A 5,724-nucleotide genomic window follows, 5' to 3' on the forward strand; every position below is an offset into this window, starting at 1 on the left:
AAGCTGTCTGTCATAATAATTAGTGAGCATTTACTGGATGCATTACTGCAACATGGAAAATATAAAAAAGAATGATTGCTGGTTGGTTGGTTGGTTGGTTGGTTGTTGTTGATTGGTTAGAAATGATGCACATTATAACTCAACTCAAATTGAATTCTATTTATATATGATGCAAAATCCTATTCTTAAGGTAATCCAAATTTTTTCTTGTGGGTTTTTTTAACCTTTAAATCTTCCTTTGATTTCTCCAACATCAATTATATCAACCAAATCTGACATTACAAGTGATCGTGTTTCCTGTATCTCACACCCTCGAGTCATCTCCGGCTGCCCAATCAGATACAAGTGCAGCATTTATCAGTTTAAAAAGGACCAGTCTTCTCTTCACTCAGCCCAAAACTTGGAGCAAGATGACATCTGCAAAGTTGATCTTCTGGCTGATATGTTTGGAGAAATTTGGTGAGGATTTCTTTTTTGTTTGTATTTTGTTTATTTATGGCATCATTTGCAAAATTCTAGATTTAAACATTAAACGGTGTTCATTTCTAATTGTATTTTGTTTTTAGCTCAGACAGCTACAATGGAATTTTCTCCATCTTTGAATTGGAAGACCAATTATATCTTGGTCAAACCTGGACAGAACCTGACTTTGCCGTGTCTTCACAGAGATGATTTTTCTAGCAGGATCTCTTGGTTTAAAGAAACTCTGGGAGAGCAGCCGATTCTGATCTGTATGTACTGGATATCAACTAAATATTGTAGATGTGCTAATGACTTCAAAACCAATCCACGTTTCCAAATACATCCTGGTAACAATGGAACTAATCTGACAATAACAGATTTGAGGTTATCAGACTCAGCCACCTATTACTGTGTAAATCAGTATTTAAATGTAGTTGACTTTACAGAAGGTTATAAAGTCATTGTAGAGGGTTCAGGTTGACCATAGATCAGTCAGCATCACAGTCTATCCAAGCAGAAGGTTCTGTGACGCTGAATTGTACAGTACATACTGGGTGGACTTGTGATGGGGATCACACTGTTTACTGGTTCAGAAACTCTGGACCATCTCAACTGGGACTCATGTACAGCCATACAGGCGGGAATAAGCAGTGTGAGAGGAAAACCAACACCTGTTTCTACAGCTTCTCCATGAAGAACCTGAACACTTCTCAGACTGGGACCTACTATTGTGCTGTTGCAGCACGTGGACACATTCTGTTTGGAAATGGAACCAAGCTGGTGTGTGGGGGTGAGTGCTCTAATTTTGTGCAGATTATTTTCTGTATATTGTAGAAATAATTTACATATTATCTAGTTTTAAAAATACTAAGCCAGCATCCAGTAATTTATTTAATTGTCCATGAAAAGGTTATCCTAATTAGCTCTGTTCAGTTGGTTTTTATCTAGTGTTTTATCGAAACATTTACCAGTTCAAACAGATATGGCTTAAATAAACCCCCAATTCTCTGTTTACACAGAGCTTTCAGTATCTAAAATGAGGAGAAATTGTAACATTTAAAGCCTGGTTTGAATTGTACATGGACACTGTGACAGTCCTTTAAAAACATAATATTTGTAGTCAAAGTATCACTTTAACTCATTACGTTTTATGTCAGTATAGGTTCTGTTTCTATATTGTTACTTTATAAAATATTTGTGACTGGTGATGTCTATTGTCTCCCTGAATTACAGTAATGACATCATAACTAGCTTAATATAAGAGAGAGGACAAATTTGTTGAAATACTTAAATGATTGTTTGAAACGGCATCGCGGATATCACAATTTCTGATGCATCTCGTTACAGATGAAGGAAACCATCTTGTTTTGGTGTATTTCCTCAGTGCGGCCTGGATATTTACCATCATCGTGGTTGTTTTATTATCCATTTCAGTTTTTATGACAAAAAGGAAAAACAGTCATCACTCTTTGGGTAACTGATGTAATATATTTTGAAGATTCTTAATGGTAAACTGGGAAAATTACTTAAAAAAATCTCTTCCTGTGTTTTAAAACAGACTCTCAATCAAGAGTCCAAGCTTCATCCAGAGCAAATGCAGAGGTGGAGACAATTTTGATTTTTTTTTTTTTTTTTAAGTTTATATGTATAAATAATCCTTATTTACACACACTAACTTACCTTTATCACATATCTCCAGGGCTACCAAGAGGAAAACAACCTCCATTATGCAGCTTTGAGGAACAACCAGCCCAACAGATCAATGCAGAACAGACAGATCAATGCAGAACAGACAGAATGTGTGTGTGTACTCTGCTGTGAGGCTGTAGATGTCTTGTTGTCATTGCAGGTTAACACAGGACCTAATTAAGTATTTTGTATTTACTCATACCGGTTTCTACATTTTCAATTGTATCATTTATCAATCTCGATGAAACAAAGTTTTCCTAATAAAGTTGTTTTTTCTGGCCATGTCGACAAATGATAGATTACCTCCATATATTTATATTCATTTTATGAAGACAAAGCTTGTATCGTGCTGTTGCAGTCCTTAATTTGTGAAGTCAAAAGCTGCAACAATCGTTTTCACAAGCATTCATATCCATCGGACTATTAAGTTGACCAAAACACCCACTGGATGAGACAAATGCTCCATTATGTGATCATGACCATGTAAACAGCAACAGGCTATGTCTTGGATACATAGAAATGCTAAGGCAGGGGTAGTATTATCCAAGGGTTGGCGTACTCCTGCTGTGTCCACCGTGGTCTCTCCTTCCCGGAACAATTTTTCCAGGAACGATTTTTGCTTATTTGGGATCCAATTTGCCAGCAGCTTAGAAAACGTTTAGCTCTCTTTGTTGACCTTTTTTTTGTAAAACTTGGGGCATAAAGACTCTAAAAAACAACAATAAAACAAAATTGAACGCATACAAATATTAATTTGTTGATTTAATTAAAATTACTACCTGCTCAAGATTCCCAATACAACTGAAACCTTGACATCTGTCTGCTGCTTTTTGAATCTGCAGACCTTGGTTAGCTTCCTAATTGGTGCATCAGCATTCAGCATGATGAAAAGCAGTCACAGTTGCCATTGTTAAGATATAATCAATTAAAATTTTATTTTGCAATAAAAGACCTTCAACAGTTTTATTAGAATTGTGAAAAAACTGGCCAAGGGATTTTTGTCCATCCCTCTATCAGTCTTCGACTTCTTTATCTCTTTTAGGGGACAGGTGGCCGCTTATCCCACTTCTAACTCACAAAGACAAACAACTGTTCATGCCCTCATTCACTTCTAATGTCAATGCACATGGACACGGGGGAGAACAGGCAAACTCTGCACAAAAACCCCTGACTGCAGGATCCTTCTTGCTTTGTGGCAGCCATTTTAGCCCCTACATAACCGTGCCACCCCTGTGTCAGTTCACCTCATGTGTGTCTCCCCTTGTGTTGTGCCACTTTCATCATGTTGTGATTACTGATCACAAAGTGCCATAATCATAAAGCAAAATCTTTACAATATTATGGTTATGCCATGATCATAATCTTTGAAAATATTATGATTATGGCACTTTTGAACTACCGTATTTTCACGACCATAAGGTGCACTGTAATAAAAGGCGCAGTCTCAGTTGCGGGTACTATATCTGTTTTTAGAACATACATAAGGCGCACCGTATTATTAGGCGCATGCTAAAACATACAGTAAAAAATGACAACGGAAGTAAAATGCTGAGTTTCGTCACATTTATTGAACAAAATATTCATTCTTCCGCCACAAAACCATCAAAGTTTTCATCTTCTGTATCTGAAAGCTCTTACAATACATGAAGACGGTATCATAGCCCATGTGTCTACAATCCACCCGCATATGGTGGCATAACTTGCCCACCGCTGCCTCATAGTCTTTGTGAAGGAGTGTTCGCCTACCGTCATCCAGCGCTCTGTCCGTTTCCGTGGCAGCCGCTGCGCAACAGTTGTCCTTGCGCGTATGGAGAGATTCCGCCTCCTCATAAAGCAAAAACACCAAGACGGACCTCCTTGGAAGTGCTCAATGTGCATTTCTTCAGCTATCGCTTTGGCCTTTTGTCGAATGGGGACAGTAGAGACACCCCTTCCAGTTGTTTGCTGTTCCACAACCAACTGTTTCACTCGGTTTTCCAGCTCGGGCCACCTTGCTTTGTTCCCACAGGACATTAAAATGTCTTGCAGCTGCTCGATTGCCATTTTCAGCCACATATTCGATGGCCTACAAATTGCTGCTTTATGTTGTGCCCATTTGATGAAACCCCTTCCACTTCCTTCCAATAAAGCCTCCATGGTCCTTGATGGGCTTGTAATCATCTTTAGTATTTTCACCTTTTTGACATCACTTTTATATCCAATGGCTATCAGCTAAAAATCCTCATATTGAACCTCATTTTGGATCACCCATCTAAGGTCCTATGTTTCTTCGCCAGGATGAATGGCAGGTAGGCCCATAGCAAATTGCAGAAGTAAACCAAAAGCAAACAAAATCCAAAATGACTGTTCTATGCAGATGTGGCAGGGCGTGGCTGCCCTTCGAACAGGTGCCATATGGAGGTAGTGCCTTAATGGTGGGTGGGGGGGAGAGAAAGGTTTATATAAGGCACTGCCTCCAGCTGGCTTTAGTTGTTTTCCCCCTTCGACGGGACGGCGGGGTTGCGGCTTATCTGGGCGGTTCGACCAACAGAAACTGTTTTACAACGCTTTGCCGTAAGGGCACGCGCGCTAGTCTGCACTGGGCAGTTGGCTGCCGGCTGGCGTCAGTGGGTCGCGTTGCCCCAGCGGGAATCCTTCACGGAGTGGTGGCGCCACCAAACACAGTCGGCACGGACTTCCTCGCGTACTGGACCCCCTGCTGCTTTGGCTCAGTCCCGCTTTCAGGACTCTCTCCCGTTCGCTCTCGCGCTCTCTCTCTCGCCCCCCTTCGCTCGGGGACGGCGCTGAGACGTAGTGGTGCCGCCGAGGCGACCACGGAGCTATTGCTTTCATTTTAGATTCTTAACTGTGTGTAAATCGTATCAACTGGCATTTACTCTTTTAGGTTTTGTTCTGTTCGTTTCTTGTTTGATGTGGTGTTCTTGTTGGTCACAAATTTTTTCCCTTCTGTGTGAGGTGTGTGTGCGTGTGTGCTCGTCGCGTCAATTGTTACCGCTGGAAATTTAATTGTTCTCTTTTCTTTGTGGACAGGTGCTGCGGGCCACGGTGGGGACCCAACCCCTGGTGGAGGGCGTTTTCCTCACCCCTCGTGTGTAGTTTTGTTTGCAGTAGCACGGGTGTTTTTAGTTTGGTTATCTCCCCTAATTGCGTTTTACCTGCCGGTGGGGCCCCAGCCCTGTCCACCCCTTTTGACTTTTGTACAGTGTTGTAAAATATCACGAATTGCCTTTTATGCTATAGCTATTTTAATTAAAGTAGAGTAGTTTCATGGATAAATGTGAGAAGGGTCAACTGGGGTAAACTGGGAAACTTTATGTGAGCTTGTTTGTGAAGAGAACAGAATAACAATGTGTGATATCTGTTTGGGTTAGGGCTCTCAAGGCTGTGCACCTGTGCGCAGGCTGAGGGCCGCTTCGATATAGCCAAAATATGTGCAACGTGACTGAGCTGATGTAAACTATGTAACCATGGAAACGCCTTTACTGTGTCTTGTGCTGAGTTTAATAAAAGAACCAACTTGAGTGGGGGAGAGAGACTCTCTCCGGGACAGCGCGATCAGCAGACGTGTCTGTG

The 5,724-nt window shown here is 41.0% G+C and overlaps 1 pseudogene; it reads left to right on the plus strand.

Moving 5' to 3' along the window:
• Positions 1-239: 239 nt before the first annotated feature.
• LOC130520700 (uncharacterized) lies at positions 240-2,433 on the plus strand (annotated as a pseudogene).
• Positions 2,434-5,724: the final 3,291 nt, after the last annotated feature.

Source organism: Takifugu flavidus, unplaced genomic scaffold, assembly GCF_003711565.1.
Source record: "Takifugu flavidus isolate HTHZ2018 unplaced genomic scaffold, ASM371156v2 ctg479, whole genome shotgun sequence".
Classification (NCBI taxonomy): Eukaryota; Metazoa; Chordata; class Actinopteri; order Tetraodontiformes; family Tetraodontidae; genus Takifugu; species Takifugu flavidus.